The sequence below is a fragment of the Miscanthus floridulus genome, chromosome 8 (assembly GCF_019320115.1).
Source record: "Miscanthus floridulus cultivar M001 chromosome 8, ASM1932011v1, whole genome shotgun sequence".
Classification (NCBI taxonomy): domain Eukaryota; kingdom Viridiplantae; phylum Streptophyta; class Magnoliopsida; order Poales; family Poaceae; genus Miscanthus; species Miscanthus floridulus.
In genome coordinates this window covers 6,953,294-6,979,347 of record NC_089587.1, presented here as the reverse complement: position 1 = coordinate 6,979,347, position 26,054 = coordinate 6,953,294, and the positions used below count along the sequence as shown (strand labels likewise).

General features: G+C 45.3%; 1 pseudogene; it reads left to right on the top strand.

Moving 5' to 3' along the window:
* Positions 1-19,443: 19,443 nt before the first annotated feature.
* On the top strand, positions 19,444-25,307 carry LOC136471021 (uncharacterized; annotated as a pseudogene).
* The last annotated feature ends 747 nt before the right edge of the window (positions 25,308-26,054 follow it).

Sequence of the window (26,054 nt, the reverse complement as noted above, 5' to 3'; positions counted from 1 at the left end):
AAATAGTTCAAAAGTCATACCGATAGTTTAAATATTGGCATAAAAGAGTACTAAAGATTTACAATATAAATAATTCAAAAGCCATACCGATAGTTTAAATATGGTTCTTGAGTTCGGAGGATGCTCAACAGAGAGGGTGTGGGGGCTCCGGACCCTGGTGGTTGGTCCGGCCGGCTGCACCGGACCTAAGTCCGACGGTTTTAAGCAGTTTTGGAGCTCTCGGGGTAGTTTTCACAGGGCGTTGGACCGAGGCACTTTGGTCCGGCTAGTTTGGCCAGACTTAGCCCGGCGTGTTTTTCCCTCTCGGGAAGCTTACTGGATAGCTCCGAACCGAGGTACGCATTGGTCCGGCCGGTGCTCCGTGCGGGTCCGGCGCTGGGTTCGGATAGCACGATCAAGTAGCCGGTGCGTGTGGCAATGGTCGAAACATTTGAGCGAGATGCGTGGCAACGCAGGATTGGACACAGGCAAGCATCAGACCCAGAGCGATTGGTCCGGACCCCTGTGAGTCTGGGTCCAGAGCTCTGTCCGACGGTTGGTTTAGGGGCAAACGGCTATTTCGTGGCTTGCCCCTCTATTTAAGCGTGTTTGCTGGCTTGAGCTCATTTTCTTGGCTATTTTCATAGCTGATACAACCTTGTGAGTCTAGCCATTATGCTTTCACTCACTTCCTTTGATTTGTTCATCATTTGGTGAGACTGGAGAGCATCCAAGTGCATTGCTTGAGTGATTGCATCTAGTGGCACTTGGTGATTGTGTTTCGCTGTGGATTTCTCTTGTTACTCTTGTTGGTTGCCGCCACCTAGATGGCTTGGAGCAGCGGTGACAGTTGAGCGGAGGGTGGTGATTGTCTCCAGCTCCGATCGGTGATATTGTTAGGGGTTCTTGTGCTTATTCCCGGCGGAGCACCAAAAGCAACTCTAGTAAATTGCTCGTGACTTGTGTACAGTCATCTTATGTTGGTTCTTATGTCGCCTTTGTGTAAGGCTAGGCATGTAATGCCTATTAGTGCATGAGCCACCAAGTGAGTTTATCGTCACAACGAGGGCGTAGATTGCCGGCAAGCAATAAATTGCACCTCAGTATAAATCATTGTGTCAATTGATATTCTTGATTGATTTGTCTCTTGCCGGCTCGGTGTCACTCTCTACCTTTCTTGTATTACTTGTGCATAGATATCTTGTATAGAGGTAGCTTATCTTGCAAGAGTAGCATAGTTGAGTAGGTAGAGTAATTAGTTGTTCATTTTAGCTTGCTCACTTGCTCTTAGTCGTAGAGACATAGCTTTTTGAGTGATATAGAGATCATAGCCATTAGAATTGGGTAGTTGGCTTACTTTTTAGTAGAGCTAGAGCAAAACGCATTATCGCCGTTTGTTTTAGTACTTTTATTTTAGAGCAAACGTCTGAAACACTTGCAAAAAACACCTGAAAACAATTGAAAACCAGTGCAAACTTATGCAACATCCAGATAAAACATTTATAATATATATGTGAAACATATGCAACATCCAAATAAACACACTTGCAACATACGTCTGAAAAAACAGATGAAATATTGGAAACAGGCGCTTGCAACATATGCGTGCAACATATGCAACATCACAATCTACTTTTGCAACATCCATATGAAACACACTTGAAACATACATCTGAAACAACTGAAACACTTGAAAACACAGTGTCACCGCCAGCCATGGCCTACCTGGTGGAGAACTGCGGTGGAGCATGCCTCCCCTTCCTGCTGACGGCGCGATGGGGGCGCAGGCGCAGGTGTAGGCATAGGCCTCCCTAGGCGCAGGTGCAGGCCTCCCTTGCCTCGCCTTCCATGACGGGCAAGATTGATGGGGGCGGGCGGCGCGAGCGAGCGAGCGAAGCAGCGCGAGAAGGGGCTAGGTGCCTCACAGGAAGGAGCAGCGCGGGAAGGGGCCGGCCACACGGGAAAGATGCCGAAGCAGGCGTTTCATGCTAGGGAGGGTGCAGGGAAGAGAGAGCATACTGCTGTGACCTTGCGGCGACAGTGTCGTCTAGAGGTGTGGTGCTGGTGCGGGGAGGGGTGGTGCCTGGAGCAGGAACGAGTGGACGAGAGGGTTTTTTTTTTAAGAAACTCCCAAGCGGATGGAACGGAATAGTTGGGCTGGTGTCGCTCCGCACCGCAGCATCACCGATTCTGATGTTCCTTCATGCTGCCGATCCATGTGCAGGAGACAGCTAGCAGCGCTGATTCAGTTTGTCCACTCCGGCCCAGACACAAGCGTGCTCGGCTTCCTGGCCCGTTGGCCATTGCGACGCTCCGGCCCATCAATCCCAGTTGGCCTGCGTGGGTCTTGCGCCTGATCAGCATCATCTTGGCAGTCATCGGGATGGTTGACAATTCAACCCTTGTGTATCATAAGTAGCCGTTTCTTTCAAATAGTAGGCAAACATGCTTGCCAACAATGAGGCGCCAGCTGAACTCAAGATGTACTGTCTAGTTGTGGGATCTCCAAATTTCCATAGATGTTCATTGGAGTAGCGTCCGTTCATAAGGCTGCATCTGTATTGCGTTATTAAGAAAAAATAATAATGATACTAGCTGTGGGATCTCCAAATCATTTAGCTGTGTCAGCTTATGGTGTCCATGACAGCAATCTGACCTGGAAGATTGAAAACGATAACTGCCACACGTCATATATATATATAGCAAAGCAAGGAATTAATGGTTTCAATATATACAGGATCTCGCATATCCACCACAGCTAGTGCCGATAAATTCTTACAATCTTTGCTGATTTGTTGATATCTACTGATTCTAATCGATTATTCATTTCCAAATTAGCTAGTCAAATGAGGCCATCGTCTCGCTGGGAAGGCAGGTTTACTCCCTTTATATACTGATCCGAGTTGCGAGGTCATATTGCTCAAGGCCATTCTAAACCCCTCTCAAACGGAGAGGCTTAGCTGATTAGAAAGCAAGAGATCAGCAGTCAATTCAGTATGAAGGGCCGCATCAATGGTGGCGGTAGCAGCTTGGTTTATGGGACTGCCATTGCCATTACCATATGTGCGGCTATTCTCTTCGGATGCCTAGCAATGACTGCACAAGCAGGTACGTAGTCTACATTGTCCTCATGCATCTTCCTCAATCTCTTGTCCTGAATCTGCGAAAATGAGTTCATATATATTTGAATACTGACGAACGCAAAATATATACAGGTCGTTCTCCTCATCAGCTGCTCAGCAAGGTGGGACGGCGCACAACAAGGGCACTCTATCTAGCTAGCAGTGGGAGCAACACAACAAGCGCCTACCATACCGAGGAAAATTGCTTTGAAGCTTTAGATGATGAGACGAAGACGAAGCTGATCACACTAATATTTTGCACCGCGAAATGCTATTGCCATAGCGATCGTAAGGAAGACGTCTGCTACTGCTGCCAGCCTGAGCAAGGTTGTTACGACACGTTGCAGGAGTGCCAGGCCAAATGCCCTGTCTGCAACCCTACGTGCCCAGATGGAACAACGGCGGATGGACAACAGCTGCTTGGAACGAAGAACTCCACCTTATAAATTATTAAGGGTTGCGTCCATGATAATATAAGAGATAATATTTTAACTGTTATAGAATGGGATGGAGCCAAGTAGTAATATTTTGTTAATGTAAAAGATGTACTCCATTCCTTTCAAAGATTGCAGTTCTATTTCATTAAAAAAATATTGCAGTTCTAGCTTTATTCCAAGTCAAACTTTTCATCGTTTTTAATGGTCAAGGGAGGGAAGAGGGATGATATAAACCCCACCAGGAATTTAATTTCGTGAGCATCTCTAACTATATAAAAAAGTACTCCCTAAAATCTGGTTTTTGTAACCTTTGCAAAATATAATGGGACGCATGCTGATTGTCCTCCCTGTGGCGTGGATGCCACTGGCCGTGGGGGCGGCGGCGGGAGGTGGCGGTGGGGAGGGTCGAGAGGAAGAAGACAAATAGTGCGCGTAGGGCGAGATGGGCGGGTATGCTCCAGAAAGGTTAGCGGCGCGCGCTGAGCAAGAGAGTTGTAGGTTTGGTCCCGGTCTTCGTGTTGTGGGCGCTGGTGCTGGTCTGTGTTAGCAAGGAGTCGGGGGAGGAGCAGCAACTTGGGGAAGAATGGAAGAACAGCTAGGGGAGAATCTCAGATGAGTGCTTGATAGAGTTTAGAGTTTACAAATTTCTTGTTGTTTCTCTTCTCTCTCACAGCACAAAAATATCATGCATGCACACCACTCCGGGCCGATCACGGACGGGTTGGGCCTTCTGTTCCTCTTGGGCCGAGTCGCAGTGGTTGGCTGCGCGGAGCACTCTGGGCCGTCAGCATCTGTTGAGTCTTCTTTGGTAACAGGCGACGGTGATGGAGTTGGGCTGCTGACATCCCCTCCCACTTTTGAACATGCATGTCCCCAGGCAGGAGCTCTGGGAAAACGGCGATGGAGCTCCTCCAGAGACTCCCAGGTTGCGAGCGACGCCAGCATTTGTGACCACCTAACGAGCACATGCTGGACTGGGTGGGAGCCAGCAGTCCAGCGAGTCTGCAGGATCCGAGGAGGAACCTGAAACTCAACCAAGTCATTTGGAAGTGAAGAAGAAACCACCTGATCGCCCGCCGAAGCCTTTATTAGCTGCGACACATGGAACACAGGATGAACAGCCGCGGAGGGTGGAAGTTCCAGCCGGTAGGCCACAGAGCCAATCCGCGCAGCACTCAGTAGGGGCCGAAGAAGCGAAATGCCAGTTTTTGGCAGGGGTTACAATACCGGTAAGAAAAAAATTTCGGTCCCCAGCGATAAATACGAAATTTCGGAAATTTCAGAAATATCGGTTCAAATTTAAATAAATTTAAATTGAGTTTTAAACAAATTTAGCATCATTTCACTAGAAAAAACTCTATAATCCATCATCCATCATAAATTTATATAACATTGACGAAATAACATAATATATCACAGAAGTAGAGCCGCGGTAATACAGTGTGCTGACGGTGGGCGAGCTGCATATACTAGTGCCGTCCAATGTGTGAGTGAGAAAATTAAATAAATTTGAAGAAATTTAGGGCTTTGATAAGACTAGATGATATGGAGGGTCATTTTAGTGTGGTTTGGTGTAATTTTAGAGTGAAAGATGAATTTAACCGAAAAATTTTGAACGATACAAAAAAAATTTCGGACCTCAGCGAAAAAGGCGATATTTCGGAAATTTCGGCGATATTTCGCCGAAATTGTAAACCCTGGTTTTCGGTGGGCGCGGCGAGCCACCGAGGACTGGACATAAGGTTGAAGCTTGACGAAGACCATATCGCTGATAGAGAATGAACGCTCCGAACGGCGCTTATCAGCTTGGCACTTCATGCGAGTTTGGGCGCGGAGCAGATGTTGGCGCACCAACTGATGCATAAGCTCGCGTTCCTCCAACCATCGAGAAATCTCAGGCAGGGCGGCAGCTGATGAAGACACGCCCAAGTGCCGTGGAGGGAAGCCGTAGAGGACTTCAAATGGTGACCGCCCAAGCGCTGAGTGGCTGCTTGTGTTTTACCAGTACTCCGCCAAGGAGAGCCAGTGAATCCAGCTAGTGGGGCATGCATGATAAAAAAAAGCAGAGATAGGTTTCCACGCATTGATGTACTCGCTCGGTTTGTCCATCGTTTTGCGGGTGATACGCAGAACTCATATGCAGGGAAGTACCAGCCAACTTGAACAAGGTTTGCCAAGACTTACTTGTGAATATCCGGTCGCGATCCGAAATGATTGCGGACGGCAGACCATGGAGCTTGTATATGTTGTCCATGAAAAGCTTGGCCACTCTAGCTGCCTGGAAGGGATGCCGACGAGGCACGAAGTGAGCGTACTTGGAGTACTTATCAACGACCACCAAGATTGCATTTGAGGAACCAGACTGCGGCAAGCCCTCAATGAAGTCCATAGAGACAACATCCCACGTTGCAGTAGGCACTGGAATAGGCTGCAGAATACCTGGATAGCTAGAGCGGTCTGGCTTGGCTTGAATACAGGTGGAGCAGGCCTGAACGTGCTTGAGAATATCCGACTTCATGGAAGGGCCAATAAAACAGCTGCTTAAGCTTTTGATAAGTAGCCGGAGCCCCTGAATGTCACCTAATGAGACTATCATGAAGAGCAACCATATGACCGCCGCCTGCAAGGCACGGTGAGAACCCAACCAAAGCCTGTTCTTGAACCGAATGAGCCCCTGGTGAAGAGAAAACGGTGGACGAGAAGCTGGGTCCAGAGCGAGTTGTTCCAGGAGTTTAGATGCCTCTGGATCCGTTGGGTACCAATCTATCAGGTAGGAGAAGCAGGAGTGGGTAGGGGCAGAGACCGCCATGGTGCCATCAATTCCTCCGAGTGATGACGGCGGGACAAGGCATCTGCCACGCTGTTCTCCACACCACGGCGATACACTATCCGATAGCGGAGTCCCAACAGCTTGGTGACGGCTCGCTGTTGGCGAGGCAGGTGGTGACGTCCGCCTCGGCGAGCGCTGCACGGCTCGATTCGAGAGCCGAGGTAGCCGTTTCGAGGGCGGTGATGCGCAGATGGACGGCCTGCTCCCGAGCAAAGTGAGTCCGCTCGAGATTGGAGAAGCGTATCTCCCACTTCTGGTCTTGGCCATCAAATCGGCGGTTGATTTCATCGAGCACGAGCTTGAGGTTCGGGTCCATGGCGCCCCGAGCGCGTTGGAGGCGGGTGAAGTGCTCGCGAGGGAGATCGGGATCCAGGACCGGGTAGTCTGATACCAAATGTTAGCAAGGAGTCAGGGGAGGAGCAGCAACTTGGGGAAGAAGGGAAGAACAGCTGGGGGAGAATCTCAGATGAGTGCTTGATAGAGTTTAAAGTTTACAAATTTCTTGTTGTCTCTCTTCTCTATCACAGTACGTAAATATCACTCACGCACACCACTCCGGGCCGAGCACGGACGGATTGGGCCTTCCGTTCCTCTTGGGCTGAGTCGCACACGCACACCACTCCGGGCCGAGCACGGACGGATTGGGCCTTCCGTTCCTCTTGGGCTGAGTCGCAGCTGAGTATTCTTCAGTAACAGGCGACGGTGATGGAGTTGGGCTGCCGACCATCTGCTGGAGCATGAGCAGTGGCCGGGTCCAGCAGAGTTGAGGGAGGCAGAGCGTGCCGGCCGAAGAGTCAACGCATGTGCCACCGTCGCCGACAGGGAGGCGTCCTCCACTCCGGGGAAAAAATTAGGTGCAGCCTCCTTGCACCAACGCATCAGTGCACGCCCACTCAAATGGATGTCACGTGTCAAAAAATCTATCATATGACCAGACGGTACTCTAAAAATAGACAAGTAAATATTTCTTAGGATACTCTAAAAATATGTAACTGAAAACTCCACTTCCTAATTATGTGATAAATTTTTTAGGACACGTGGCAACCATCCGAGTAGACATGCACGGAGGCGCCGGTGCAGGAGGCTGCACCCAATTTTTTCCCCACCTCCGACCCCTCCATCTCATTTCTCACCATCTGCATCTGGACACAGACTGAGCCAAAGTGAGCAGGCGAGTCAGGTTATTATTATTTATTAAAATAATGATTAAAATGTAAAAAAAAACATTCAATTCGCGCCCTCTCATGCATACTGTGATCGGATCGGATGGTGCGAGCCTTCTTCCATGCTCTCCTCCGTTCCTAGCACTCACTTTCGTGTATATAGACGCAGTCCCTCCCACAACATGCTCGACACCGGCAGCTTCAGGTACAATGCAGGCTGTGTCGTGCTCATGACGACGTTCATCTCCTTGCACTTTCTTATTAGGAGTTAAAATCACTAATACAAAAAAGGTTTGTAGCAATGGGATATTTTTTTTATAGGGACGACTGGTGATGGAGCCGCCCTTACAGTGGGCATGTTCGAGACTCACGAGACCAGCCATCTCTACAAATAGCACACTAGGGGCGGCTGATGAAACGAGCCGCCCCTACAAATGGCTCAATTTGTAAGGGCGGCTCAATCACCAGCCGCCCCTACAAATTCGATTTGTAGAGCCAGCTCACTCACCAGCCGCTCCTATAAATATTTTCGTATTTTTTTTTAAAATATTAGTTCTGCATATTTTTTATAAATGTATGTATAAATGTATTTAAAACAATTTGTTATATTTGCCCGTACACATAAAAAAACAACTTGCTATTATATATATATATATATTATATAATGATACATATTCTTTTTTTTAAATAAAAAATATATTTAAAATTTGTGAACTTTGAATTGAATTTTAAGACAGAAAAATGACCTAAAATAAAAATGTTGTAAACATCAAAGTTGTAAAACTCATCAAGAAAATGATACATTCAAATAAAATTTTGAGACACCAAATGATTTGAACTCAAAAAGTCATGAACATAAAAGTTGTAGAACTCATCAAGACCTATAACTTTTATTTTGATCATTTCTTCATCCGATAAAGTGATAATAACATTATTCACAAAACTTACATATCTCTCGTATGAACCATTTTGAGTTCAAATCATTTGGTGTCTCAAAATTTTGTTTGAATGTATCATTTATTGAAATTCAAAATTTGAATTGTTTAAATTTAGTCACATGAAAATATGACAAAAACAAAAGTTGTAGAGATTGATGAGTCCTACAACTTTTATGTTCAATTTTTTCATTTGAAACCATATCCTCCTTCAATATGTTGTTCCATGTTTTTATATTTTTGAAATTTAAAATTTGATTTTTTTCAAACAAAGTTACATGAGAAGATGACCACAATAATTTGATAGAGCATGATTTTAGAAAAATTTAGGAAAAAATCATCACATTTGGAGTTATTACAAGAGAGAAAGATCTGTGACTAAAATTTGTAACTAGTTTTTCTCCCTCGTACTAACTCTAAATGCTATGTTTTTTCTCCTAAATTTTTCTAAAATCATGCTCTGCCAAAATTATATTGGTTATCTTTTCATGTGACAAATTTTAAATAATTCAAATTTTGAATTTGAAATAACTATAGCTTCAAACTAGATTTTGAAACACTAAATGATCTCAGCTGAAAAGTCATCAATATAAAAGTTATAGAATTCATCAAGATGTACAACTTTTATTTTGGTCATTTCTTCATTTGATAAAGTGTTAGCAAATATTGGTCACAAATTCATGAATCTCATACATAATTTATGAAACTAGACGAGAGATATATCAATTTGTGAACAATGTTTGCTAATATTTTGTCAACTGAAAGAAATGACCAAAATAAAAATTGTAAATCTCGATGAATTCAACAACTTTCATATTCATGACTTTTACATTTGAAATCATATACTCTTCCAAAATGTTGTTTTAAGTTGTTATTTTAGAAATTCAAATTTTGAATCATTCAAACAAAATCATATGAAAAGATGATCAAAATAAAAGTTGTACATATTGATGAGTTATACAACTTTGATGTTTACAATATTTTTATTTGAGGTCATTTAGTGTCCTAAAATTCTATTCGAAGTTTCAAATTTCAAATTTTTAATTTTTAAAATATGTTTTTAATTTTTTGTAAAGAAGAAAATATGGAATTATATATATCAACAAATTGTTAATATATATATATATATATTTATACATATATAGAATAATTATAAAATGATCATATAAATTTATATATAGAATACAGAATTATTAATTAAAAAATATGAAAAATATTTGTAAGGGCATCTTGATGAGGAACTGCCCCTACAAATCCATTTGTATGGGACGGCTGCTCTTCGGTATATAAGCAGGAGGGCGCGGGGGGCTTTGATTTGGCTAAGACTTGGGCGCTCACTCTCTTTTTGACACCGGCAGGCTGCCAAAATTCCGCGCTGCCGCCGCCACCGCCTCCGTGCCCTACCTCCGCTGCCTCCGTGCCCTACCTCCCCCGGTCCGCCTTCGTGCCTTGCGCGTGGGTCAGGGTTCCCCGTGCACACGGCGGCTAGGGCTTCCACCGGCGACCTCGACGACCACCGCCGTTCTTCTCCGCCGTCGCCCCATCTCCAACCTCGACCTCCCCCGCTACGGCCGTCATCCCCAACTACAAGATCTGGGCCTCGACCTCCCTATCTCTGACCTCGAGCCCCGGTGGGACCACCACCATCCCTTGTGGCTCCGGCATTCGCGCCCCTCCCCCGGCAAGACTGCCCCGGTGGCCGTGTGTTCGGCGTCCGCGCGTGCTACCCTGCCCCGTGCCCACCACCACTTGCTTGGCCAGGTTTTCTGCAGGTATGCCCCCAACTCCTTCTCCTCCATTCCTACTCCACTGAGTTCATGTCGTGCTTGCCGAAGTGAATGTGGAATTAAGCTTTGTGATTAAGAGTGAAATTGAGTCTTATGAAATTGAGGTGATAGCCATTGGATACTCACTGTGATTATATATATGCTCACTGTTTTTGTATATGCTTCCTATGATTATATATGTGCACTGTAATTATATATGCTCACTGTTTTTGTATATGCTCCTTGTGATGATATATGCTCACTGTGATTATATATGCCCACTGTGTTTATTTATGCTCACTGTACTTAAGTCATGTAATGTTCCTTTGCTTACTCTAATCATAAGTAGCTAAGTAATAGTGGTTTATCATCCTTGTAATTAACTACTCATGCATAGTCTTGTTAGTAGAATAAGTGAAGCACTTGATTGCAATTGAATGCTGAAATGGCTGCATGAGTTGTTCCTGTTAAGTGGTTTTTTCATCATGCTAATCATATTTTCTGTGAATATATTGTATACAAAAGTTGTAGATAACTTCCATGTATTGCTTGTCCTAGAATTTCATAATTTTAGGCCTTCTAATTTTAGAGTTATAGATTTTGCAAGTTCCCAGTCTGTTTCTGTTTTACTTTCTATATAGATCTGATTGATGATGCTTTTTAACTTAGTTAATCTTTGAATCACTTGTTGGTAACAATTGAAAAGTTGTAGTGCTTTTCATGAGCTTTCTAAAATATTAAGGATCACTACTTTTGGTAATCTAGAACTCTAGTTATAGCTGTTTGAAGTTTGATGCCACATCTTCGTGCTATATGACCTTGCTAGTTTTTGCATCACCATTTGATGATAATAAGAAAGTTGTGGACAAGTTCTTAAGCCTTACAAAAAGCCCATGAACACTTTTACTGTGTTATATATGCTCACCGTTTTTATATATGCCAATTGTCTTTATATATGCTCACTATTTTTATATATGCCCACTGTCTTTATATATGCTCACTGTGATTATATATGCTCACTGTTTTTATATATGCCCACTGTCTTTATATATGCTCATTGTTTTTATATATACCCACTATCTTTATATATGCTCACTATTTTTATATATGCCCACTACTCCTACTTCTACTACTCTTCTCTCCTCTCCTCTCCTACTACTCCTACTTCTACTACTTCTACTACTACTCTCCTCTTCTCTCCTACTACTCCTACTTCTACTACTTGTACTACAACTCTCCTCTCCGCTCCTCTCCTCTCCTACTACTCCTTCTTCTACTTCTACTTCTCCTTCTCCTACTCCTCCTACTGCTACTACCCTACTACTAATACTACTGCTACCCAACTACTACTACTGCCCTACTACTCTCTTCTCTCTACCCTACTGCTACTACTATTGTCCTACTATTAATACTACTCCTGCTCATTGTTTATATATGCTCACTGTGTTTTTATATATGCTCACTATTTTTGTTTGGTCTCCTCTCCTCTCCTCTACTACTATTTCTACTTCTCCTACTCCTCTATGTTTGGTAGCAGCTGCTATTTCTTTTTGGGAACCAACAACTGCTTTTTTTGGCCATCTTTTCCTCTCTATGGTTGGGAAGCAGTAGCTGTTTTTTGGCCAACTCACCTCTCCTCTCCTCTCCTCTCCTTTCTCTTTTGAAACTGATGAAATTGTCCAACTCTAGAAACTATCTGGAATATGAGTTGATGATCATAAACTTGTGAGGAACTTGGCATCATTACCAGCTACCCCTACTGTATTTTTTTATATGCTCACTGTTTTTATATATGCTCACTGTGTTTATGATGCCTTTATGCTCCAAGTTCTTGATCAAATAATGATTGACATGTTTCTGAGGCCTCTACTACTTCTACTACTTATTTTTTTATCTATTGTTGTTTTATCAGACTCCTAGTCCATATGCTTCTGGAGGAAACTAGTCTCAAATGGATAATGTGCCTTTGATTTCTTAGGCCTTCTTGCGTATCTAAAGCATACTTTCTTGCATCTATTGGAACAAAACACAAAAAATCACAGACAGCAGATAGTGCAACCCAATGCCCTAAGCATGAGCCAACCTTTGAAGAGGAAAAACTAGAGGACCAGCTTATTCAGCAGCAGTTCGATGATGAGTTACAAAAGGATATAGTAGTGATGCTTACTCCGAAGGAGTTTGAAGAGGAGGCTGCTGAGAGGCGCGTAGAGGAAGGGGGAGAAGAGGGAACAGCAGGAGAGGATGATGGTGATGATGATGAAGACAATGAGGATGAAGAAGAGGGATATGAAAGTCACGAGGATCCTTTCTCATGTGAAGCTAGACGAAGGCCAACGGAGGAGGAGCTGGACAAGGATTTTGACCCGAACGAGGAGCTAGGGATAAAGGCTTAGCTTCTAAATTTTGCTAAAGCTTTGACTATGTTATAATTACTAATACTTTGACCTCCCATACATATTGGCCCCTCCTGAAACTCGTCATAGACGACATCGATGTCCGTGACATCTCGCCGGACAAGACAGAGTAGAGGAAAGGAGAGCGGAGGCAACAACCACAGAGACGAACATTGATGTATCTGCTCCACAACCTCAAGACACGACCACGAACTTGGTTCCCAAGCTGAAGAGGAAACGGGGGGACAGAAAAGCCAACAAATATCTAGATGAGACATGCTATATGATAGCGGAGGTTGGGCCAGCAGGGGAGATCCTTGAGCCTAAGGAATTCAGAGGATAATTCTGTAATGCGATCGGGGCCCTAGTAAGAGATCAATTGAACCCAGCAATCCCTAGCTAGAAAGATGTACTAGAGAAGAAAAAGAGAGAACTATAGGATAAGAAGCTAAAGCTCAATTTTAGATTTTTGGAGGGTAAGTATGAACTGGTAAAACTTCATGCTTTTAAGATAATGGGAGTCATTCCGACGTTGGAGGTCGGAGCTCAACAAGAAATATATCCAAAAGGGGTTAACTTCATTCCATGAGTTCAGCAACATAACTCTTAGTCAATGGTAGGAGCTCGTGGCCTAAAAGATACACCTGAAGCATTGGCCCTCAATGCCCGTAACATTGAGCTGACGAAGAGGAACCAACACCACCATCATCTTGGTAACGGTGGCTACTATGGCAAGGAAGAGAAGTTTAGGAAGATGGAGGAAGATGCCGTCGCATCTGGGAAATTAAACTTGAAGGGGTTGAAGCTACGCTCAAGAAATTGGATCCTTGGGAGGAGTACAGAAGCATTTGACGGTTCCCTTAAGTTTGATAACCCGGCGATCGAAGAGGCAGTATCAAAGATACTGAAATATGCTGAAGACCAGGAGAATGGCTCATTCAAGCCTTCTAGAGAGAGGGACAAGCTTAACCTTGGCTTAGCAAACACCGAGCACACAGGCCACACTAGGGGGCTAGGGAAAAGAATGACCTGGAAGAATGGATTTGAAGAGGAACAACACATGTATAAAAAACATGGCAGAGACCGAGAGTCTAATCATGAGCTCACTGTGGAGGCTCTAGTTGTGAAGGCACTGGAGGAGCAAGGACTGTCTATGGAGCCAAGGACAGTAATGGTGCCACCGAGAGAACTGGCATTAGTTGGCAGCTCTCCGGAAGTTTCTAGCAGCCAAGGTTCCATTGCAGCCACAACCCCCGTCGATCGCATACGGGAACCAACTAGTTGCACCTTGATGGTTCTCATCGGTAGGCAGAACACTATGATGGAGGTGGCAACGGGTGTGGCACATCCCCCTGGCGGCTTGCATCACAATAATAGGATCCCATCGGACTACACTAGGATCGAGGTGCATACCGTGAAGCCCGAGAACATGCAGTTGCGCATTGACTACCCAACTCCCGACGGACAGCAGTTACTCAGAGAAGTAATGAACCAGTTCATCCACTAGCACAAACATGACATTGTATTGACTGCTTCTTCACCGCCTGTTCAACGTTTGGAGGGAGTTCTTGAGGAAGGGGAGATACTTTCTCCGTGTCATCACCAGCACTTGCCTGAGATGCCACATTCTTCCCCGCCTCCTAGCGAGCATGTGCATGAGATGCCACAGCCTATGCCACAGTCTTCCCCGCCTCCTAGCGAGCCCGTGCCTGAGATGCCACCGCCTTCTCCACCTCATAAGGAGCAAGGGCCTGATACGGACCTGATACATGAACAACAAGGGCCTCCTAAAAAAGTGCATGCACAAGAGGGTGCCCGCAAGGAGCCATCAATTCAAAAAAAGCATCCAATCACCATAAGGCCAATTTTTACGTTGATGAGAGACGTCACGTCGGCGTGTAAGTGGTATGCCCATGACCAGTTCAAGCCTGATAACCAAGTTAAAGAAGTCCCAGCACGGGCTTCTGAGGAGGACGTCACCAGCAAACAACAACCGGCAAAGAAGTATCCAAATGTTGATGCCATCAAATGGTCAAAGGATTGCCCGAAAACATATGAAAGAGGCAAGTCATTCCTACCAAACCGGGACATCTAGCGCCTACCACTTGGAATGAGAAGGTTCCATGATTGGTACTTGCGTGTTATCCCAACGACCATAGATCTCATACAAGCACGCTTCCCTGCCGGCACATTTGGAGGCCCAGCTAGAAAAATTATCTTTGACTTTAATGACGTCCAGACATGCTTTCACCTCGGAGCAATGGAAATAAATCTAATTCGCACGTGGTGCCTATAAGTCCTTGCCCTCTCGATATGATACTATTGTAATCTTTGGATTTTGTTGATACTAACCCATGTCATGATTTGTAGAATACAAGTGCACCTTTCAAAACAAATGCCAAGTGTGCGAGCCGGGTACGTAGACCCTCAATGTATAGCAGTAACATGTTTTTATTACGCCAATGATTGGAAATTGGATACCAAAGAGCTAACTGCTGGAAAGACTATTGAGGAGAAAGAAAATCCGAAACAAGAAAATACGTGAAGCGTCACTTAAGGTTGCGGCATACATTGTCCTAGCTTTTAAACATCTCCAAAATTGCTCTGCTATATGGCTAGCGTATAACTCCGAGTAAGTTCAACTCTATACTTAAAGCTTTGTTCGATATATATTGTTTGATGCAAAAGAGCTTATCCGTTACTATGATTAAATTCCTGCAGCAACCACTGGATTTGTATAGGCGTCGATGTCAGCCTAGGCATGGCGTGGGTCTATGATTTAATAGATAAGGACCCGACGACATATAAAGACTTCATATCGATTCTCAAGATGTATACATATCGACAATCCTCATTGTCTTATATGTTTGTATACATACTTGTAACGTTCAGTTTTGGATACTAACAAGTTGCATTTATTAAATTTATTCGAATAGGGTGTACAAGTTCTACGTTAACGAACATAAAGGGAGGCATGATCCAACAAAAGAGCCTAACCTGTGTGTCAAAATACTATGTGCGGTAAGTATAATTTACTTTAGTACTCCATTATGTTGGTGTCAAGAGCATTACTTAACATTTGCATATGCGAAACACACGGTGCCCCAAGTAAAAGCCTGGGAGTGTACACTGTGGATACTACGTATGCACTCTCATGAGTAACACCGATGCCTACAGGCGACACCCCTATAAAGGTAAGTTTGAACCTCTTTAGATATGCTCATTGTTTTTTTATATGCTCACTATTTTTATAGATGTTCACTGTGTTCATAGATGCTCACTGTTTTTATAGATGTTCGCATATGTTATGACATACTAAACCCCAACTTGTTTTATTGGAGTGGAAAGAAGAGAAAGGAATGAGAGCTGAACCACACAAAGATGACAACCTCTTGAAGCTCGTCGACAATCTTTGCGCCTTCATAATTGACCAGATTATACACGTAAGAGGCACTTATCATAATCGAAAATCTAAGTTAGGAAGGCATCCTCTGTACCGACATCTTCATGAGATGGAAATGCTAGCTCTAGGCCGTTGATAACAATGTGTATGAAATATGACATTGATCTTACCTTGTGAAACGGTTTGGAATTGTGAAACAGATTAGACTTGTGAATTATGTCTATGTAACGATGAATTATATATGTTCTTGTGAATTGGACTTGTAATGTTACTTTATATAATATTCTTGTGCTCGTGGATACAATGTTTGAATTATGTATGCATATATGTATATATGTTCTGGTCAGATTTAAATTTTAAAATTTAATTTTTTTGGCGGGAAAATATACTGTAGGGGCGGTTCAATTTGAATTTTTTTTGGCAAAAAAATTTACTGTAGGGGCGGTTTTAAATTGAACCGCCCCTACAAATAGAAATCATTTGTAGGGGTGTCTCTACAAATCGATTTGTAGGGGCAGCTTGAGAAATGCCCCTACAAACCCTTATTTATAGAGACGATATGGTATGGGCGACTGACAAAAGCGCCTCTACAAACTATCGCTAGCCGCTCCTATAAATGTTTATTGTAGTAGTGAATAACCGTAAATTTAACAAGTGATTTATTATATTAGATTAGAAGCTATATATATTGGAGACGCTCGCTCTAAAGTCACTTTCTCTTGACTAGCTCGCGCATCTCTTCTCCATGGAGCGAGATCTGAACCATACCTGTGGCGGATCGATCGAGTAGTAAGACTGGAAATTAATGTTGCGTCAGAGATCGAGATCTGCTCGATCGAAGATTGAGGGATACTACTCTTTTTATATTTTCTAAACTGCGGTTCAGAACCTCGATCCATATATAAGTACAATTCACGTGCATGCATGCCCTAATAATACATTAAGCAATTCAGAAACCTATGACATGAGCTGACAAGCTGGTGGTAATGACCCCGCTGACACCGGACGAATCCAATAGCCGCCGGCGAGGTTGACGAACTAGCTGGACTGGTCTGAACAATTACATTATTATATCGGTGCGATTTGTGGCAACAAAAAATCATACTGTGAGGTGACCTTAATTTTGTTTTGTCTTCGAGATCCACCATCCGTGCATCCATGAAATACACCATCCGTCCCAAATTATAAGTCATTCCAATTTTCTTGGAGAGTCAAAACATCTCATATTTGACCAAATTTATACAATAAATTAATAACATTTATGATAAAAAATATCATTAGATTCTTCATTAATTATGTTTTCATATTATACATATTTGATATCATAAATCTTTGTAATGTTCTCTATAATTTTGGTTAAATTTGAGATGCTTTGACTCTCTGGCTAGAAAGTCGGAACGACTTATAATTTAGAACGGAGAGAGTACTTCGCAATGCAACTATCACACTACCAGAGGTTATTTTTCAAATAAAAGACTCACTGTGGCTCGAGAAATGTTACTCATGAAAAGAGACGGTTTATAAAAAAAAAGCATTGCTGCTGCACAGTATTATTGTAATTGCAGGAGACACAACAATCTTGTGGATTGATTTTGGACGTAACACCTAATCAAAATGGTAACTCTATCTGTTCTGACTTAAGTTATACATGGTGGGGAAATACTCCCTTGAATCTTAGATATATCCTATCCTCTTTGAACTATGTGATATAGGGGGCGTTCGGCTGGTGCAAAAACCAGCCGGATTGTTCACGGTTGAAATTTACTGTTCACGCTCTCACAAATTCCTCTAGATTTATCCAAATTCCTTCAAGCGAACAGGGCCATAGGTTGATCACCTTTGGTGAATGTAAAGCTAGAAACTGTTAGCTTAGCATTAGGAGGTGGTTGCCTAATACCTATAGATCAGAACAGTGGGATATATCACAAAGTGTTGTGAGTTGTTACGTATGATGTTCACCTGAGTCATCAGGTGTGGATCTAAATCCTTCTGAACACCTTCTAAATCATGAACTTAATTTGTTCTTGATTTCATTCTTAATGAAAATGGGTATCCTTGTTCGAACAAATAGTCTAATAACTCTAATTACAAATTACTTTGTGTTTTTCATCTCAATTCATAGTTTTTCCAACTTTGCATCACGCTATCATGTGTGTTCGACATGTGTTTAGTGAAATAATTTAACTATAGCTCTATGTCCAACACGAAATTAATATGCTCGTGGCTTTCTACATATATATACATAAATGCGGCCTCTACATGGTGATGCACATCGTGCATGTACATGACGAGTTAGTTTTCTCTATATTAACAATTATAGAAGTGGGTAATAATTGATAACTATATAGGGATTTCCTTTTATAGCGGTAGAGGTTGAGAATTTAGATGCAGAGTAGGGGCGGGTAAAACGTTAGACTACTCTTTAATGAGAATAGGAGTGGGTAATCTACATGTAAATTTATGTGTCTTCAAATTAATTTTTATAATAACATAGGTGGGTAAGTTAGATGGAAATCTAGGTGTAGCTTTAGGATATTTTTCATAATATATGTGAGTCATTTAAAAAAAAGAACAATGACTATTGTCATCTAATGCTCAAGTCTACCAAATGGCGAGATATTTCATATTCTTTTATAATTTCAGGTGTATCTTATTACTTTTTAAAAAAAATATGAGCTATCAGTTTAAAAAGGCCATTGGACACACCCTTAGCACATATTAGGTTCTATTACCTAGCATATGGATCATAGCTAGGATGTTTGAATCCAAAACTGCTAACTTTTAGGAGCTACCTAGCATGTACTCCCTCCGTCCATAAATAACTATCGTTTTTGTTTTCCGAGAAACAACTTTAACTAAATATATATAAATAATAATAATATTTATGGTACAAAATTAATATCATGAGATAGATCATTGAATTTATTTTCATAATAAATTTATTTGGAGATACAAATGTTGCATGCATTTTATACAAATTTATAGTCAAACTTACGGCACGAAAACCAAAAACGATAATTATTTAGGGACGTAGTGAGTACATGGATCCAACAAGGGCAAGCTATAGCAAAGTGTGCACAAATGAATAAGGTCATGCACTAAACTAGGACGTACGTTGACACGTACTGCTACATTGGTGGTTATTATAAAGAAACAGCCACTTGTCGATCGAATTAATGCAACGTCAGAAATCTTGAATAATACTGTGTTTCAACTCAAAAACTCAAAGAAGGAATCTGGGGGGGGGGGGGGGGGGGGGGGGGGGGGGGGGGCGGGGATATAATTTTACATGTACAAAGTCCATCGCAAGCTAACGTGGTCCAGTCACCGAGATTATCCTAAGTTTTGTATATATGAGCCCTTGCTTACTCGTAGTGCATAAATAGAGGCCAAGCGAACAGTCTACAGCCCCACCCTTCACTCCGCTGTGGCTATTTGTGCATGCATTCTCGTAGCGCTCTTCTCTGTAAGGTAGCTCTTCTTTTCTTCGTATATACGTGCATACATGCAATATATATGTATAAATCGTTCGTTCCAAACATACATATATATAACTGCGTAACGCATGATATATAATATAATAACTATATATGATGCATGCGGGAATTGCAGTACGTAGGTGGATCGAGCTAGCAGGCGAGCTGATGAGCTATATGGGGGTCAGGGTGGTGACCATGACCACTGCGGCAGCCGCCTGCAGCTTGCTGTTGCTGCAGCTGTGCGGTTGCCTCGCCGTCGCGGCGGCTCTGCCCATGAAGGGCGGCGGCGGCGGCGAGGGGCGCCTACTTGAGGTACAAGGACCCGAAGCAGCCGCTGAACACGCGGATCGACGACCTGCTGCGGCGGATGACGCTGGCGGAGAAGATCGGGCAGATGTCGCAGATCGAGCGGGAAAACGCCACCGCCGACGTCGTCAACAAGTACCTCATAGGTATGTGTATATATGCGACTATGCGAGAGTATATATATATATATATATATATACACGCGTACGTGCATCTTGTCATTCGTAGCTAGTAGCTTGATAGACCTCCAATGCGCGTGACTACTCGATTCAGCTGTTTGGGACTACTCAACTCCACCAAAACTAATCCTATTCCATCAACTCTGTCACGAAGTAGCTCCATAAAAAACCTAGAGGTAGTTGACCTTCAACTCTGCTTTTTTTTAAAGCGGTGTTTGTAAAGGTGTCCATGTTTGGATAGCAAAGTTGGGAGCAGAGAAGAAAAACATGGATGTGAGAAGTCCCAAACGGGTTAGATACTGCAATAGCATTATATTGAACTTTATTTGGCCAGGTTAATAGTAGTCAAACAGTAATTATGGGTGCACGAAAACTCTCTTTAATGACGTGAAAACTATGTACTGGTGAGTATGTATATATATTTTGGCCGTGTAGTCCTTGCTTTTGCTTTTGTCTATAGTTTGGGCCATTGAGCTTGGTAACTCTAAGCAAGTTCAAATAAACTTCAAACGAAGGCCACACTTAGGCCTATAATATCTATATATACATGCTTGCAACAGTCACCAGTGTTTAGCGTAAATTAAAACTATTCAGATCTGCCAGATTGATGGGAGAGAGATTATTAGCATTTGATGATACATATTATCATAAACCTTTGTACTTTAGTTAGTCTAGGCCAGCCACTTGCTTTTTTTTATGGTATTGATAATACTGCGTGCCAGACGACGTTGGTACGGGTAAATAAAGTTTCCCAGTCAACGTAACGTAACCTGGCTGCTTAAAATAATTAAACTAGAGTTGAATCGTACGTACGTCCTAGTTTAATGCATGTATGGTAAACACGTACGAGATCCTGAAGCCATGCATGCGTCCGGGCCGTGCAGGCAGCGTGCTCAGCGGCGGCGGCAGCGTGCCGGCGAAGAACGCGCCGCCGTAGGCGTGGGTGAAGATGGTGAACGGGATGCAGAGCGGCGCACTGTCGACGCGCCTCGGGATCCCCATCATCTACGGCATCGACGCCGTCCACGTACGGCCACGGCAACGTCTACAAGGCCACCATCTTCCCACACAACATCGGACTCGGCCTGCACCAGGTACGTACGTACGTACGTGTGCTTCAATTTATTCGCCAAAAATAAATTACAAGGAAAAATGAAAATCAAAATGTTTGCTCAGTTTCTTTGTGAAACTGGACCTAAAACAAATAAGTGTGTAATAACATATAATTTTCATCATCACATAATTAAACAAATCTGATCGAGTTGCATGTTTATTCGGTTCAGGGACCCAGAGCTAGCACAGAGGATTGGAGCTGCTGTAGCTCTGGAGGTCAGGGCCACCGGCATCCCCTACGTCTTCGCTCCTTGCGTCGCGGTGTGCAGAGACCCTCGGTGGGGGCGGTGCTACGAGAGCTTCAGCGAGCACCCGGGGGTGGTCCGGAACATGACCTCCATCATCTCCGGGTTCCAGGGCGAGATCCCAGCGAGCGGCGGCCGCCCCGGCGCGCCATACATCGCTGGGCAGCGCAACGTGGCGGCGTGCTCCAAGCACTACGTGGGCGACGGCGGCACCACCAAGGGCGTGAACGAGGGCAACACGGTGGCGTCCTTCCACGAGCTGATGGCCGTGCACATGCGGCCCTACTACAACGCCGTCATCCGGGGCGTCTCCACCGTCATGGTCTCCTTCTCCAGCTGGAACGGCGTCAAGATGCACGCCAACCACTTCCTCGTCACCGACCACCTCAAGAACAGGCTCCGCTTTAGGGTACTCCATGTTGAAGTCAATTGTTGAGGCATAAATAAAATGAATTGAACTGTATGTATTTAATTTAATTGTTTATTTCAGGGCTTCATCATCTCGGATTGGCAAGGGCTTGACAGGATCACGACCCCAGATCACGCTGACTACCTTCTGTCCATCAAGCTGGGCATCCTCGCCGGAATTGACATGGTGATGATTCCCTACACGTACACGGAGTTCATCGACGACCTCACGTTGCTGGTGCAGAACGGCACCATCCCTATGAGCCGCATCGACGACGCCGTCCGCCGCATCCTTCGGGTCAAATTCACCATGGGTCTCTTCGAGAACCCCTACGCCGACACCAGCCTCGTCGGGGAGCTCGGCAAGCAGGAGCACCGCGACCTGGCGCGCGAGGCCGTGCGCAAGTCCTACCAGAACCGGCGGTGACCACCGAATTCACGATCTTAGAGCTGGCTTGCAGCCGGTCCGGCTCGTTACGAGCCTGCGCTCTCACAGGTCCCAGGTCCACCGAAGCTGACAACGTAAAAGACCTTTCGGCCTTACTCAACCCAAAAGACTAGCCTGATAGGTGAGGGTTCTCCCGCCTTATATGTTATGCTCCCCCACCATCGCTACACGATGTGGGACTAAACTCCAACAATCTCCTCCTTAGTCACACATCGAGGTGCCCTCGCCATATGTGACGCTCGAGATTTTTTATCGGGTTTAGCTTTTCTGACCATGGGCTCATGATACCAATTGTTGGAACCGGTGGTGACCACCGAGTTCATGATCTTGGAGCTGGCTTGCAGCCGGCCCGGCTCGTTACGAGCCTGCGCTCCCACAGGTCCCAGGAACACCGAAGCTGACAACATATAAGGCATTTGAGCCTTACTCAACCCAAAAGACTAACCTGATAGGTGAGGGTTATCCCGTCTTATATGTTGTGCTCCCCCACCATCGCTACACGATGTGGGACTAAACCCCAACAATCTCCCCCTTAGTCACACATCGCGGTGCCCCCGCCATATATGTGATGCTCGAGATTTTTTTATCGGGTTTAGCTTTTCTGACCATGGGCTCATGATACAAATTGTTAGAACCGGTGGTGACCACCGAGTTCACGATCTTGGAGCTAGCTTACAGCCGGCCTGGCTCGCTACCACGAGCCTGCGCTCCCACAGATCCCAGGTCCACCGAAGCTGACAACATATAAGGCCTTTGGGCCTTACTCAACCCAAAAGACTAGCCTGATAGGTGAGGGTTCTCCCGCCTTATATGTTGTGCTCCCCCACCATCTCTACACGATGTGGGACTAAACCCCCAACAATCTCCCCCCCTTAGTCACACATCGGGGTGCCCCCGCCATATGTGACGCTCGAGATTTTTTTATCGGGTTTAGCTTTTCTGACCATGGGCTCATGATACCAATTATTGGAACCGGTGGTGACCACCGAGTTCATGATCTTGGAGCTGGCTTATAGCCGGCCCGGCTCGTTACCACGAGCCTGCGCTCCCACAGGTCCTAGGTCCACCGGAGCTGACAACATATAAGGCCTTTGGGCCTTACTCAACCCAAAAGACTAGCCTGATAGGTGAGGGTTCTCCCGCCTTATATGTTGTGCTCCCCCACCATCGCTACACGATGTGGGACTAAACCCCAACAATCTCCCCCTTAGTCACACATCAGGGTGCCCCCGCCATATATGTGATGCTCGGCTGCAAGTCAGCTCTAAGATCGAGAACTCGGTGGTCACCATCGGTTCCAACAATTGGTATCTGAGCCGGTACCCATGGTCAGAAAAGCTAAACCCGATAAAAAAATCTCGAGCATCACATATATGGCGGGGGCACCCCGATGTGTGACTAAGGGGGAGATTCTTGGGGTTTAGTCCCACATCGTGTAGCGATGGTGGGGGAGCACAACATATAAGGCGGGATAACCCTCACCTATCAGGCTAGTCTTTTAGGTTGAGTAAGGCCCAAAGACCTTATATGTTGTCAGCTCCGGTGGACCTGGGACCTGTGGGAGCGTAGGCTCGTGGTAACAAGCCGGGCCGGCTGCAAGCCAGCTCCAAGATCGAGAACTCGGTGGTCACCACCGGTTCCAATAATTGGTATCATGAGCCCATGGTCAGAAAAGCTAAACCCGATAAAAAAATCTCGAGCGTCACATATGGCGGGGGCACCCCGATGTGTGACTAAGGGGGAGATTGTTGGGGTTTAGTCCCACATCATGTAGCGATGGTGGGGGAGCACAACATATAAGGCGGGAGAACCCTCACATATAAGGCTAGTCTTTTGGGTTGAGTAAGGCCCAAAGACCTTATATGTTATAGCTCCGGTGGACCTAGGACCTATGGGAGCGCAAGCTCATGGTAACGAGTCGGGCCGGCTGTAAGCCAGCTCCAAGATCATGAACTCGGTGGTCACCACCGGTTCCAACAATTGGTATCAGAGCCCATGGTCAGAAAAGCTAAACCCGATAAAAAAATTTCGAGCGTCACATATGGCGGGGGCACCCCGATGTGTGACTAAGGGGGAGATTGTTGTGGTTTAGTCCCACATCGTGTAGCGATGGTGGGGGAGCACAACATATAAGGCGGAACAAGCCCCCACCTATCAGGCTAGTCTTTTGGGTTGGGAAGGCCCAAAGGCCTTATATGTTGTAGCTCCGGTGGACCTGGGACCTGTGGGAGCGCAGGCTCGTGGTAACGAGCCGGGCCGGCTGTAAGCTAGCTCCAAGATCGAGAACTCGGTGGTCACCACCAGTTCCAACAAGTCCCTCGTCCTCCTCAAGAACGGCAAGCCCGGCGCCATGCCGCTGCTGCCGCTGCCCAAGAAGCTCTCCTACGGCGGCAGCGTCCTGGTCGCCGGCAGCCACACTGACGATCTCGGCAGCCAGTGCGGCGGCTGGACCATCACCTGGCAGGGCCTCACGGGGAACAACCTCACTACCGGGACCACCATCCTCGACGGCATCCTGCGCGCCGTTGCCCCCGGCACCGACGTTGTCTACTCCAAGAACCCCGACGTGGACTTCGTCCAGCAGAACAAGCCCCTGTTCGACTACGCCATCATCGTCGTCGGCGAGCCTCCCTACGCCGAGACGTTCGGCGACAACCTGAACCTGACCATCCCTAGCCCCGGGCTGGACATCATCCAGAATGTTTGTGGCAGCATCAGGTGCGTCGTGGTGCTCGTCTCCGGTCGGCCACTGGTGGTTGAGCCGTTCATTGATATCATCGGCGCGCTGGTGGCGGCGTGGCTGCCGGGGACGGAGGGGCAGGGCGTCAGCGACGTGCTGTTCGGCGACTATGGGTTCATGGGGAAGCTGTCGAGGACGTGGTTCCGCTCGGTGGATCAGCTACCAATGAACGTCGGTGACGCGCCCTACGATCCATTGTTCCCGTTTGGCTTCGGCCTCCAGACACAACCGTCCACATATTAGCGGTCCAAATTTGAGCTAAATTCTTAGTCTTCGCCGTGAAATATCCAAAGAGAGACTCAGGTTCTGGAATGTCATTTGCATTTATAGTTCGAGCTTACTTGATCCATGTGAGTAGTTTTGTAGTAGACAATAATAATAAGCTCCGGAATAATGTAATATGGTCTCTCTTTGCCAAAATGATTGTGTTCTTGTGATGGATTCTTGCTCATTTGAAACTAGAGTGATTGCCTGCCCCCTTCTGCTTTGTTTAAAGGATATCTTATTTTTATTTGAAAAAAGTAAACCATGCTTCTACCACTTCTATTTTGGAGCTGTGGCCAAATCTTTTCTTCCAGAAGGTGTTAACACTATTAAAAAATGTTTTTTTCAGCAATGGAGGCTTTTTTTAGAGATCGGTCAAGATACAACCACCTCCAGAGTAACCTCTAAACCGACAAATACCACTATTAGAGATGGCTCTTGTCGGGTATCGGTATTAGGATACCCGGAGAAGGGATATGAGAACCACGGACGATGACTCGCCTAAATAATCAAGGACATACTTCAGTCTCGACCGACCCCGAAGGGATGGTCTCGGTCTCGCCCGACCCTGAGGGCACGGCCCCCGTGTTGTCCGACCCCGAGGATACGGAAGCCATCTCGCCCGACCCTGAGGACACGGGATCCTTATCGCCCGACCCCTTGGGCACGGGCCCCGTGTCGCCTGACCCCAATGGTACGAAAACCGTCTCGCTTGACCCTGAGGGCACGGGCTCAGTCCCACCCGACCCCTAGGGCGCGGGCTCCGTCTCGCCCGACGGGGACCCATATCGCCTCCAACCACTACGGGTCCGAGGGTATGACCCCGGGGTCAAACTTCTGACAC